The sequence below is a fragment of the Melospiza georgiana genome, chromosome 8 (assembly GCF_028018845.1).
Source record: "Melospiza georgiana isolate bMelGeo1 chromosome 8, bMelGeo1.pri, whole genome shotgun sequence".
Classification (NCBI taxonomy): Eukaryota; Metazoa; Chordata; class Aves; order Passeriformes; family Passerellidae; genus Melospiza; species Melospiza georgiana.
Genome location: NC_080437.1, coordinates 17,450,082 through 17,465,128, shown reverse-complemented (window position 1 = coordinate 17,465,128; position 15,047 = coordinate 17,450,082).

Here is a 15,047-nt window from a genome sequence, read left to right as displayed (position 1 = left end):
AGCTAATGTCATGGTTCATAACATCCACAAAACCCTGACCCAAATCTTACCAAAAGCTTCCAAAATTCAAACGTCACTTTCTTGATTTATCCCTGACAGAGACAAGGAAATTAAAGCCATCTAAACCATATGAAAAGTCTTGGCAAACCAGTTCTGTTACTTCATGAAAAGGTCTGGACACAGTTGCAGAATGTATGTTTATCCAAAGCTACTAAGCCATGAAAAGGTGGGGCTGTCACTAGCAAAAGTACATTCAGTGGGAGGTGTTATGCAGCATGGTGATGGTATCATTTAATATATTATGTTATATTATTACTATTAATATTATTGTATTATTATTTAACATTTCTAGCAACATATCAGACTAGTCCAATAATTCATATTTCTGCTCTCTAATCTGTTAAAGTTCATCAGTAAATCAGAAAATTATGATTAATTCTGAAAGTACTTCTGGTCTGCTTCCTAAAAAGCAGATTTTTTAAACCAAATTCTCTGCACATCACCATATTTATACAGTAGAGATAATTTCCATTATGAACATAAATAAGATGGAATTCTCCACTAACAAAATAGTTATATGTTAAGACCTCTGATCAAGAAACTCAAGACATGGTTTGAGCTGCAGGCCAGCATATGCAGGTGGAATTAAAACTGTAACCAAATGTGATTATAGCTTTATTTTGCAAAAAGCATGACTCATAATAGCCTCTCTTTCTCAAAATGTCTGTGTTTTCCAAAAATGAGTGTTGGTGACTAAGGTCTTTTACAACACTCACAGCTTTCCATAAAGTATTAAAATGAGAGATGTTTATAAAAAGCTGACACCCTGAATGTGCTAATCAAGTATCTTTGTGACATAAACGTCAAATAAATTAAATCTGGTGAGGTAGAAACATGTCCTGTAGCATTTTTTACATGACATTAGGAATGCAGTAGCATGGTAGTTCAGAACAGAGCTGTACTACGTAAGGAAAAGCAGCAAGGATAAGGAGGAGAGCAGCAATGAGAGTTAAAATTGTTTTAAGTGATTGCTGACTCCAGGTGCCCAATTTGAATTTTCTTGTGTCTGTACTTTTTCCCTCACAGGTGCTGAATGTCTGCAGTATGCAGCATTTTTGAAAACAGTTTTTAAGTTACATGGAGCTCAATTTAAATATATCAGGGATGAGGATTCATTCAAATGTTAGCTTTCTTTTCTTCCAACTCTAACACCAGTGGAGCCATTTTCAACAATTTCTTTCATTTCTTTCATTTTTCTGACAAAGAAAAATTACTTAGTTGGAGCTCAATTATATTCTGGTTTCCCTGATGATGTAACTAAATAGCTTTAAAACAAACCAAGGATAGGTTCAGCACAGCTAACATGGAATGGGAAAATGAAGCTGATCTGTCACTGCCTTCTGGGTGACAACAGAAAAGACTTTCTGATTCAGCTCCTGCCTCTGTATAGTGCTGGTTGAAATGTATTCCACCTTCATAAAAATTGGGTGGACATGTTTTTTCTTCTCTCCACCCCTCCATGGCTAAAGCTTCTCACACAATATTCTGTTGACAGATTCTTCTGTTTCAAGGCAGCTGCTAAAGCATACATAAAGAATTAATTGCTCTTAGCATCAAAAGCCCTGGCTGGTGGTGTCAGAGTGCAGTATTTCCTTGCCACAGCCTTCAGGTCACTTTACATAAAGCTGTAGCATAAGGAGAATACTGAAGTTTCCCCAGAGGTGGCATTTGATCACAAAGCAGAGTGTATGTCTTAGAGAACCATCTTTGGATTTATGGTAAATGCAGAGAAAAACCTAGAAAAAACAGTGCAAACCTACTTTCATCTAGTCATGTTTGAAATTAATGTTAAAGTTATATATCAAAGGCAAAGTCATCCAGTAGCACATTACCACAGCCCCTTATCTCCCAGATGCATAACTTGTTTTCACTCAGATAATTGCTACACAAAGACTAAGTCTGTCAAACATAATAGGAGTGGGACAGGGCGTTGTTATACAATATTTTTATATCCCAAATAACACCTAAAGACTGGATTGTATAGGTGAAAGAGTAATTGTTTTTAGCTGTTCTATCTTGCACATGACTTCTCACAAAAAGCACAACCTTCCTTTACATGTAATTGCAACAAAGGATAAATCTATTTGCTTTCTGCTGATCCACACTTAGCACACCATCCAACAAAAATCGTACTGTCCAACTGCTGGTTTTGTGCAAACTTGAATTTGTTACAAGTTTATGTGAATTTCCCAACCTGAATGAGAGCAGCAGGACTTGAATGAACTTTCACAATCTGTGTCAGAACCAGCACCGGAAGGAAACTTGTCTCCCAAGTCAGTGCATCTCTGGTGTGATGTTGATGCTGCAGCACCAGTTCTGGAAGGGAGGCTGCACAGTGGAGGCTCAAGTGCATCTAAGTGGATGGTACTGGTCTGGAATAATCTGGGTTTTCCTCTTAGTGAATGCTTCTTGCAGCTACTCAGGGGTCTACTACATGTCACAGCTTCTAGTGCTATGGCCAACACAGGTACCAGAGATCTCCTCTCCAACAGAAATGTTACAGCCCCATGTCTTCCAGACAACACTAACCAAATCCTAGGGACTCTAAATCTCTATCCCATTGAGAGCTGTACTGTTTATAGATCCTCTAGGAATCAGTCCACATAGAAGCAACCTCAGCAGTAATTAAAGTCATAGTAGAGATGCCATGAATTTTTCCACTACCATTTATATAATTTTGCTAATAAATACATCCAAACTCAGCTTAAAATCATCTGAAGATTTCAAAGCAGTAAATCACTGCAGCATGAGACTGCTGGCATTGATGAAGAGGTGTCAGCCAAATCTCTTTTATGGGAATTCCAGAGACCAAATCTCTTCCTATTGCAGAGCGTCCCAGGAGACTGCAGGGAATGGCTTTTCCCAGCAAAGATGACCCTGGGTCTGCTCAACAATGCTAAGAGTTCAAGCCATAGGCAATTTGTCCTGTGTTGCCTTTAGCAACACTGATAGGAAAATAATGATAGATACCCTGGTGATAATAACTCCTGGCATCCTAGCTGGGCTGTTTTAATAGAGAAATGAGCCTTTCTCTTAGGCCAGCACAGACACAGCTCAAAGGCTGCAAAAGCAATACCTACCTGCCTTTGAAATGGTTGTGCTGGGAGCTCGCCTGTACTGCTGGTGTGTGTTCCTGCAGCAACATTAGCCAAACGTTGCCTCACTCTGCTTCAGCTGCCTGGCTCTGGAAATGGGGCAGTGTTTGTGCAGCAAGGCCATCTGCTTCCCTGCAGTCATGAAGGATGTTGAGGATAAGCTAGCAGGAGTGGTGATTCACTGCATTCCTCCCACCACCAACAGTGACCTGTTGTCAATGACTTGCACCTTGGTTACAGGCAAGTCTCTCTGCTCCATGCTCATTTCTCTTCCATAGTTCAAAGGAAGCAGAATGGGATGAAAAGTACTGCCCTAATGAACTTCAAGATGGACCTGGCCTGGCACAGCATCTCTCAAATGAAGCCACCAGAAACATTTTACAAGGCCAGTACAGTTTGAAGTAAATGCTAATGTTGTCAGGACTCCATACACTGTGCACTTTCTATAGCCACATGTGCTGTCACTAGCATGGATTGATCTACATTACTAGTGTTTTATAAAAGCTTACAGGAATCAAATACCAGAAAATGTGTGAGCATCATATTACAGTTTACTCCCACAACAATTTTGTGGCTTGCACTGAGGTTTTACTACTGCTTTCCAAGCAAAGTCTACAGAAACATGAAAGAATTTTTTATGCTTAAGTAAATGCTGTTTAAGGAACAAGACAACCTCCAGCAGGAAAAGGAAACTCCTGCAGTATTGGATGGGAGAGATGCCACAGTATTTCATTAAAAGAAACAGAAATTGATCATTGTTTCTATCTATGTGATGTGTATTCAAACACTTAAATTGTTCAAAACACACATTAAAATCACAACACTTAGCACAATACATTTCAGTTGCTCTGACCAGTCTTCTATAATCCCTGGACTTGTTAAAGCTTTTTCCAATATGCATAAATATCCTATCTTTACTACATTTGCACCCAAAGAGCAAGGATGCAGACCTATTGCTAGAGGCTCCTCACTTCTAACAAGTCAAATTGACCTCTTGAAGAAAAAGCAACTGCTCCTGCATTTAATTTCTGTCACTAGTCTTTCTAATTCTTTGTGAGACAGACCCAGCCAATATTATTTGTTTTTAATAAAGAAGAGATCACGGAGATTGATGGAAGGAGAGACTAAGGTGAACCATCTAAGTGGTGCATTGTGGATAGGTACTTGTGCCACTGTTAGAAATAAGACAGGATCTAGAGAAGGCAAAAGCAACAGGTTTTAGGTTATGGAATTATGATTGTTTACATTTAGATGACCTTCAGGAAGAGGTTACAGATTCACACAATACTCAGGAGGGTAATTCCTCACTGGAGGATAGTAGAGCATTGCTGACACAGGTGGTACTATTTCCAAGACAGAAGTCTCACAGCTAGGGGTTAACTGGAGAGAACTACAAGTCACATATACAGTGCCTAACAGAACACACAAGAATATGTACTGAGATCCATGAGAGGGGAGCATCAGAAAAGGTATCCTAACATCACTTCTCAGAAAGCATCTGTTCTGTATCCGCCCTTATCTGTGAAACACTGAATTCTGCAGCCTTTAAAGCTGCCCTACGTGTGCCACTCTGCACGAAGCAGGCTCAAAACCTAGGGAATCCACTCAGCAAGGCATCTCTCCTCTGAGAGGGAATCCTTTTGTAGCATAAGGCAATTGAAGCTGTTCCTTCCTCAGCTCCTGCTATAGGAAATGCAGCTGGAAGAGTTAGCAAGGCCTGGACAGCAACAAGTCCTCTGGGTCCCAGCTTCTGGAATAACAAGTCAGCCACTCTTTAGAAAAAGGTATGAACGGACAAATTTTGCAGGGACAAGTTTAGCACAGTTTGCCACAAAAATCTGAGAAATTAGCGTGCTCACTGCACCCATAACCTTGTTTCCAACTCTATTTCCATCCACATTCAGAACTTAATTACACTTGAAAAAACAAGCCTTGTATGATTCAAGTCTTCCAGGAAGCTTGTGTTTCCAATTAATCTGAACCTTGCTAATCTGCTCACTGTTCCAGGGGCTGGCTCAGAGCTCTTTGCTCAACTACCACTTGAGATGTATATGCTGAGATCTTCTGCAGAAGGGAAACAACATGATTTAAATTCATGGTTTTCTTCTAAAATATGAGAATTCATTTCAAGCCCTGTAGATAAGCATTTGTAGCACCCTGTATGAAGAGGAAGCTGTGTTCTCTTAGGCTAGATGACACTAAACAAAAAGGCTTGCCCTATTACTATTAATTAGTAAAAGGGATAGGAGATTTTGGTAATGCTTTTAAAGATACATTTAAGCAATAGGGAACACACTACAGTCTTCTGTACTCTTTGTCTCATGGCCACCACTTAAATATAAACACTCAACACCCCCCCCCCCCTTAATCAAGTCTGGTTGCGAGGCTTTGCTCAGTTTGAGTTTTCTTAGTAGTCTTGACTTGGATACAACTCTCTTGGAAGTACTGGAGTAGTCAGACACCAGTTTAAGAAGGGCCTCATGTCTCATTAAAGTCAACAGACCCAAGCATAGGGCCTGCTGCAGTTTTGCTTATCAGCATTCTATCAAGCAACTACACAAGTAATGCATTTAGGCACATCAGAACTCTTGCTGCATCAGTCTAGACATTCTTCTGGAACACTCAACTGAAGTCTAGCAAAATTATTCTCAGACAGCTAAATTAGATTATTTGGAACTCCAAGAGCCTGCAAATTAGGATTGCTGTTTCCATCCATCTATTTTAGACAAGTCTCTTAAGTAATAATTTTCCCTCTACTTTCTTCTCATACATTGGCTGCAATGCAGAAGAAGCCCAGTGTGGGACTCTTTTAAGAGCACAAGCAAAACAGGACAAGATACACAAGACAAGAAAACTCAGAAATTTGACTTTTTAAACAATGTTTTCAGCTAGGAAAGCATTATCCTTTATTGTATTAGCCATTCTGGACTTAATCAGCCTTTCCATGATGGCTGTGGAAGTTGTGTTCCAGGAGATTTAAGATAACACCCGGGGAAAATAGAACAAATTCACTTGTAAAGGAACTCCACTTGTGTGTGAGATTATTCTAGGTGTGAATTAGCCTAAGTAGTTTATTCCCAAGTAATTTTCAAACTCCTGCACCAACTAACACTTTGCCAAAAGCAGAAAACTCACTGCCAAATCTTCCCTTAGAGTTCAGCACAGTGCTGCATCTTGAAAACCCATTCTGGGAGAAGGACTGGACTTGGAGGTGATAAACAGGATAGGGGAGTTCAATGCTATGTGGCCGCTCCTCAGAGTTCCTTCCAAAAATAAACTACTACACCCTTTAAAACAAAATGTTGACCATGCAAGACATTAAAGCCCTCACCTCAAGCACTCTTTGTACACAGCAGGAGGAGATGTTATCAGAAGTGGCCCAGCCAACAGAAACAACTGCTAAAGCAAAATCCTTTTGTGACTGGTCCATTGTTTCTGAACACCCAGCAAGAAGCAAAGGGTGTCCCTCACTGGAATGGAACAAACCTGTGTTACAGCAAGAAGCTTTGCAAATATCATTAGCTACTATTCAAAACAGCAAGACAGTAGAAAAACAATGTGAGGCTTACATATGCTTTATCACTTCTTTGCACTCCCCATGCACAATTGTCCCAAACAATAAAAGGGCAGGAGGTTGCTGTCTAATGAATGGAAAGGATATTGGAAGACAGAACCTCCTGAAGACAGGCTCAGAGTTAAGAGCAAGCTGCTGCAAAATGCACAACAGTAACCTGCAGTCAGACTGAAGCTCAGGCTTCACTGCTGCACAAGGCAGCAAGGACATGCAGGGACATTTATCATGCCTTGCACACACAGTCTGAGTTTGGAGTAGCACTGCCCCTCTCTGCATCTGAGCACAGACACTCCGGCCTATGCAGGTGCACTAATACAGCGTCAAAGGCCATCTGTGCCATTTGGACATTACTTTTTCCTCACTGGGAAGTGTCAGATTTGGTGACTGGTCTTTGGCACATCATCCACAGAATAACCCTCATTCAAAGCACATGAAAAAGTCTCAGAGAATAAACAAGAATTATGTTGTTATAGCTCATACAGCCAGAGCAACATATAAAACAGGACAAGTAGCTGGTAGGAGAATGTAAGAAGATACGAGATAGAGCGGTCCCACCCAAAGATGTGCTGCCAATATTTTAAAATAACAGCTCCCAGAAGCATTTCCCTGTCATGTGATGGATCCCACACAGGAGGAGTGGCTGTGTGGCAAAGAGAAGTGTTGGGTGGGTCGAGGAATCTGTTTGCTCTTCTCTTGTTTTCCCCATTTAAACAATGTTTTTATAAACACAACCAAGGAGGGAGGTGGCTCCACTTGGCAGACAGGCTCCTCCTGAGTAAATTTGCTGAAAGTGATTATTCTCTGTGTCCTGAAAGCTGTACTGAGCACACTCAATAGCTGTGCATAGAGCTCAGCAGGTACAACCCAAAACATTGCTGAAGGTTTTTATGCAGGAAATCAGATTGATCCTTCCCCCAATATTCCTCTTTCATCCTTCCAAAAGTAACTGCTCTTTCAGTATAAGATGCATTTTAAAAGTAACTTTTTAACTTTTGCTTGAACTTGCTTGTATGAACCTCACACAGGGTTGTATGACTAATAAACAGAAAATGTAATTTGGCATGAAAAATCACTTTCCTCTTCGACAAGGGCTGGTTCCTGAAATTCCAGTGACCATCCTCCCAACACAGTTGTCCAAAACCCTACAGACTGACACAGATATACTGAGTTTTATAAATATGCTTTAGATTCTTTCCCTATAATTCCCCTTTTCTTCAGGGATTCACTTGTTTTCTGACCACTTTTCAGATTCTCAGAAACAGAAGAGATTAAAAAGTACTGCAGTGCAGCAAAGCTCACTCCTGTTCTCACTAGGAGATGCAGTGTAGGAGGAACTTACTCTTAAATCACCAGTTTCAGTCCTCTTCCCCCACACATATAGATGATGCTTAATGATAACTGACACATATTTCTGCTGCAGAGATTGCTTTATGTATTTCAGTCACCTAATGCTAAAAAAGCCCAATCTTATTTTAGTCCCAGACTAGGTTCTCAAAAATTAGAGCTAGCCAGCTTATTTTATGCTCAGTCAGAGGGAGACCTTATACACATCTGTCTTTTAGCAATCAATAGCCAGGTGTTGAATTGCTCTCTGGGGAAGAGTCCCAGGAAGGCTGAGAGACTGAGGCATTACAAAGCTGCTTACTTCAAGGCCACTCATGATTTATGCACTATATGATTAGCCAGAATCAGCCTCTAGGGTTAAGCTTGCAGATACTAGTTGGGAGTAGACAGAAATAGTAAGTGACCTAATCAAGTATGTTGCTATTCAATACATAGCCTAATTAAGATATTATAATATTCAGGAAGTAACATAAGGTCCATGCCCTGTAAGAGATTTCTTGTAATATGAGAAAATCACATTTGTGTAGGTTTAGAGTAATTATTGAGAGGAAACTGGCATTAGAAAAATAAATAAATAAGAACCAGAAACATGCAGGAATGTTGGCAAAGAAATACAGAGGCCCATCAGCAAATCAAAGCAGCACTGTGATCTGGGCTGAAAATAGTTCCACAAGAAAATTGAGCATCTTCAGTACATTAATAACTCCACGTGCACGGCATGTAGAGAATGGCACACACGGCTAAAGATACTGAAAGTAAGGGTAAGAGAAACAGTCTGTGTTACCATCAGGTATTTAAAAGAGCCAGGCTCTTCACTCAAGGGTGAAACAAAGGTAATCTTGCTTCAGAGAAGACAATAGAAAAGTGGCTTTGTCCTCTGTTCAGGACAGAATTCATGGTGGTCAAAACAGTGACAACAGGCTGAACTTGTCAAAAAGGTCTGAATGAGGGTAAGAGTCAGAAGCCACTGCTTGAGAAGGCTAGAAATCAGTTCAACATCTTTATCAGAGGGTTCAGCCTGCTCCCACTAGAGCCAGAAAAAGGAAACCTACTACGATAACAGACAGCTTCCTCTCTGTAATGCATGTCTAAATGCAAGTACAGTAGAGGCACTGAGTTTGCCTTGCCTAGACAGCTTCACCCCATGCAAGGGCTTACATCAAGCCACAACATTCCTCAGTTTAGGACTGTGCTCCCTCTGATCTGTGTTTTGGTTACAAACCACTATTGACAGCTGGCAGTCAAGACTCCCAGAGAGCACTAAAGTCACACAAGAACACTGACCAGTGCCCTAAAGGTATACAGCATTCCTCTACCCCCAACTGCAGCACATCCTTACCTGCAGGTGGTCCCAGGCCAGACAGCTAGGGATAAACAACACAGCTGAATGAGAAGACTAATGCGCAGTTTTCCATGGCTAATATCAACTTAGGCAAATAAAAAATTACCAGAGCCAAGTCACAACATTGCTTTGGTATACCATAAGCCAATATTTAATCTTTCTAGGATTCATCTTCCTCCACTCCCTTAATGCTGATAGTACCACTGTTTTCCAGGGGTCAGTGTTGCATGACTGGAACACAAGAACATGCACTTCCTGTAAGGGGGAGGAAGACAATCAAACTCATGGAAAACTTTAGAGTGAAAGCCAGACTTGATATAAGGATGTCAAACTACATGAAGCTCACTGTATTCCAGGCACATTTTGCAACTATTCACTTATCCACAGCATTAACAGTTCACCTATCATTTCTAGTTTAAATTTGCCAACTTCCATTTACCACAACTATCTCCCTGTGCTTTAATCTGAGCCACCTAGGTTGCTTTTTCTTTGTGAGATATTTCACAATGCTAACTTTAGCTAAAACCATGAACCCCAAGCATATTTCATTATGCAAATTGCATCAGATTTCAGAGCCTTACTGAGAAAGTCATGTTCAGTTCATTGTATTTGTAATAGCAATTGCTAGGAAACTCAACGATAGCTGAAAAGCAACTGTGAGGTTTTTGTTATCGGGGTAAATTCAGCTGCATGAACAAGATAGAAACCAAGTTCTGGCTTATTTCAGAGACTGCACCTTCATAACTCCCCCTGAAGGATATTGAATGGCTACAAACAGGACAAATTCAGTTGTGATAAAAGCATTAGATTAGAAAATATTACTGACTCCATAACTCCATGCACAGTGTAGTCTTATGGTTGTGGAGTGTTTTTTTTTTAATACAGTGGCCTTGTCTACTCATCATTTACCCTTCAAACTTTCTACTTAAGCTTTCGAATTATCAGTTATATCTTCATCATACCAGTGAGACACTTCCATTTGGTTCACATTTTTCTTTAAGTTAAAGTAATCAGCATGGTCAGCTTTGAAGCCTTACCCAAAGTGCAGTTTAACACAGTTACACATGACTTGCCAGGTCTTAACTCAGTGAAGGCGAAATATTTAAGTCAGTTTTCTTCCCGAGAGGTAGATTTTGAGTACATAGTGATTATCATGGCTTACTAGACAAAAAGGAACCTGATCTTAAGTTGTTTTATATTTAGGATTTTACTCTTGAACTGTTATTCAATGTTTCAAATGCTCAGAAACACATATAACAGGCAATGGACTGACTTGCTGTTTGAAACATTACAAAAGGCAAGAAAAGCTTTCATTGATTGCACTGTGTGATTTCTGCAAGACAGCAGTGAAACATTCTGTAGGGTTGACTTAATACCTTTTGTAAATAAAAGGCAAAATCAAAAATGGCCATAATGTTTACCTTTCTTACAGATCCTGATGTAGTGACTAGTGGTGCTGAGCCAGTCTGAGGGGCATATTGTAGACACTCAGGCCAATCTCAGTGTTATCAGTACCTCAGCATTACCCCACATTAGACATTAAGATAGGCGTATTTTTAAATGGAGTCACGCATTTTTAAAATATGCATTTTAAGTGTTCCCTGAATCTGGTAGGCCTCAAGCAAGTATTCCCTATAGAGAATACTCTGATAGTTATTTCGTGCTTTGATGTAACTAGGCAACATATGTATCATCCTACACACTAGGCCATACTTGTCCAAGATCATGCAAAGAAGGATGACATGGCAAAATCATAAGCAGAGCTGGATCAATACACTTTGAAGATGCTGGAGCAATGCAACAACATGACTGTAAAAGTGCTCTGTGACTGCCAGTATTTGTGTATTATGTAGCACTTTTTAGTCTCCCATCTCAATTCTTCTGTTGAACTCACACCTACTTGTGCAAGAATGACAGATTTTTTTTCACAAGGTGCCTCTTGTGAAAAATTTTTTTCCTTTGCAGTTGAGCTCATGACTGTTTTTAGGCTTCCTATTCATAGCTGCAAAAAGTTGCTAACAAATGACATTCAGGGAATCTCAATGAAGCAGGTAAGAAAGATTTTTCTTAGAACTTCTATATCACTCTTGGGCACAGATATTTTATGACCAACAAACATCTCTGCTCCTTAGTATTCAACTTTAGGGAGAAGAAGGTAAATTCTTAAATTTGAGAAGCAACATCCTAAGACAAAGCAGCAGCAAATCTATAATGTTACTGTTACAAGGTGATTTATATTACAAGCATGGACAGAACCAAAAGAGTTTATAATAAATTGTATTAAGCATTGAGGATGCAGTGTTTACAGCAGATCTGCACTCCTTTTTATCTGAAACACGTCTCAAACTGCCTGTGGCTCATCTGTGTTTAGCTACAGCATTTGAAACATTGTAATACTGAAGTCTTAGAATTAGACCCTATATTCATTATTTTATAAATGATCCTGTTAAACTCAGAGAACCCTTCCTGAAAGCAAGGCCAACCATGTAGAGTAAAAATCTATCTGCAAAAGTTGTTTTAATACAGATTTTCAACTGTGTTCTTCTACAAAATAATGTTTAATGTTTTAAAAATTTAGCAAAATAATTACATAATTGCTTCTGAAAACAGAACTATTCAACTGATATTTCCTCTTTTTTTTTTTTTTTTGGTAGAAAAATACTTGACCAGACTTTCAGAATTATGCTCTGTAGTCATTTGTTTGAACTCCTAAAACATGAGTAAATTGACAGGCTTATGCCAGTTATCTCAAGGCTGTTTTTCACAAATCACCCATCATCCATGTTCACTGCTCTATACTCCATGGTATCAATTTGGGCCTCACTGCATGACTCAAATCACAGTTACCACACAAAATCATGCACAAGTACTGTGCAAGCACTTCTTGCCAAGATTTTAGTCTTCTCTTTCTAGGAATGTTCACATAAGCAAAAGCTTGCATGGACAAATACTAACAGAAAATTGTAGGATTCAAGGGTTGTGAGGTGGATTGGTTGGCTGGTGGGGAGGATTTGCAGTTGTTTGTCAGCCTGTATTCTTGTGGAATAGAAGGTTGGAGCATTTCCCTATTTCTCCCACACATATGCTTATGTACTACACCAATATAGGTATTATCACATGCCCAAGTGCAAGCTCCAAGTCAGACAGGTTGGGTCAAAGCCTAAACTGGAAATCAGTGCAGCTCTTTTGTCTCACCTGAGGGATAATTAACACCAGCTGAGGATCAGGCCCTTTACATGCTGTCAAAAGAGGAGGGCTGTAGAAATCCACACAACCAGGTTTTGCGTACATTTCCTGCCATTCTTTAGCTCTAGTTTTCCATTGGCCTGTTTCATAATTTTATGAAATGTCACTCCAATTATATTTGGTTTTGCAGTTATATAATTCTCCACACTCTCCCCCAGCCCTGATTACACTACTCCTGATGATTCAACTATTAATAGACTTTATAAACTCTAGAAACAATTCTCTAGTTTTCAGGTACTAAGGAATTACATTCACTTCAATTTCATGGTAACCAGCTTGCTGTCAATTGAACAGCTTGAAACAAACAAGCCCCACTTGCAGACAAATAAAGGTATTTGAGTCCTCTGCTGTCACAACAATAGTAACTAGTGCAGACTCGCTAACTCCAGAAGCAGCAGTGCTCACTGTTATTGCTATACAGGTTATCACATCTATGAAAAGAGCAAAATGCAATGTCCCACCCTGCAAACTGCATGTCTTCTGCAAGGCTTCATGAAGAATCAAAGACCCAACAGCATCAACTATTTATATAACACAGCCCATTTTTTTCTTCTGGATTCATGCTCGAGATGAACCTACGGCCTCAAAAAAAACTGATATCTCTATCCACGATATCTGTTAACTACAGTTTCAATGACTTAAAACTGTTATTTTACCCTTTTGTACAGACTATGCTATAACTGCATTCATTTGAGGAGTCTTTAGGATTTCAGCCCCTTTATATGCACAAATAAATTTTCAAATTCTCTGACCTAGCAAGCTAGCATAATTAATCCATGAACTTCAGAGAAATAGGAAATAAGGCACATTGGATCAAGATTAAAATTCCACATAATATTCAGAAGGGCTGCAAAGCTAAGTTCTAGATTGAAGAGAAGTGGCAACTACTTTATGCCAAATTCATCACTAAATCAAACAGGTGTGATTTCCAAAGTTACGCCAAGTTGCAGCTACTTCTTATGAGAACATAACCTTTTCCGTTCCCAATACTCCTACCTCCCCCTGCCCCCAATCCCTTCTTTATTTTGGAATAAAGCCCAAGACTGTTATGTTTTTATAATACTCATGTTATGTTTTTCTAATACTCCACTCTCAGTTTCCACTAAGAGGTAAAAAAAGCCAAAATGCACATTGCAGGGCCCTTATAAATAGTTAACATCTAAAAACACTCCTACAAGAAGAGCAGACTGAAAATGGCAGCAAGATGCTAGATGTTACAGAATATAAGTGTTGAAAATGGAGTAATCAGACTTTGCCTAAAGAATCAGGGTGCACAAGACAGTACTGTTTCAAATATGATTCTACATTGATTAAAAGCAATGAGTATATGTGTCACATTTTGCTCAAGCAGAAAGCACTGAGAACTTGTAAATAAATGCTAAATAGCAGGCTAAAAGTTACAGAGGGATTCAGTTAGCAATTACTACACAGAGACTTCAATAATTCATGGAAGCCTCATCCAGATATCTAGGTATCCAGAGACTTAAAGTGCAAGCAAACCAATAGGTCAACAATGTAGGCTTTTCTATTAATCTAATAGGGGCTTTAAAAGCTATCTGCTTAGACAGGCCTGGCTGTCTTGCCATGTTTTAAAGATTTTTGTGGTCTCTTGTCATGCCAAGTCTCAGCATTCTCCAGGACAGAAGTGCTGAATAGAACATTGAACAAGTTTAGGGCTGTCCATTGCTTCATTTTTAGCATACTTAAAAGCCTGGATTCAAACTCTTGCCTTTTATCCCTTCACTTTCACATGAACGAGGATTTGACATTCCCTCTTGCAGTAAGTCATTTCAAAGGTCTCCATTTCAAGTGATTTTAGCACAAGTATTAGACTAACAGCTCTCAAGACAAAAGAGCAGACAACAGAGAGCACATAACAGAGGAGAATGGTATAGCAGCCTTTCATTCACCTAACCATGATCCAGCTGATGGTTATAAATGTAGACTTGATATAAATTCTGACTGTAACGTCACCAATATGTTTCTCTGTAGACTGTAATGGTAGTCTCTCTCAAAAGCTATAGATATCTGCTTTGCAGATGCACTGAGCTGAACAAATGCAAGGGTCAGAGCAATGAGAAGACACCAAGATTTAAAACACTGTTCTAGAAATGGAAGGTTCACCTGCTGTCCATTATCCCTAGAATCAGCTACATGCTGTTGTATAGAAGGTAATTCTAGATCCAATCTAGGAGCTGGGCTGTGGAAGCTGGTGAATCCAGCTATACAGAGCTTTTAAAGAGTGAACAGAATATATATGAATATAAATGCTAGGTATCTGTACATTCTTGAAATTGGTCTATTGTTGTCATCTTATTGCAGGGGTTCCATACTGTTGTCTCCTATCACAAAAGTTCCATACCTTCTTGGTGTTTCTCATGGGCAA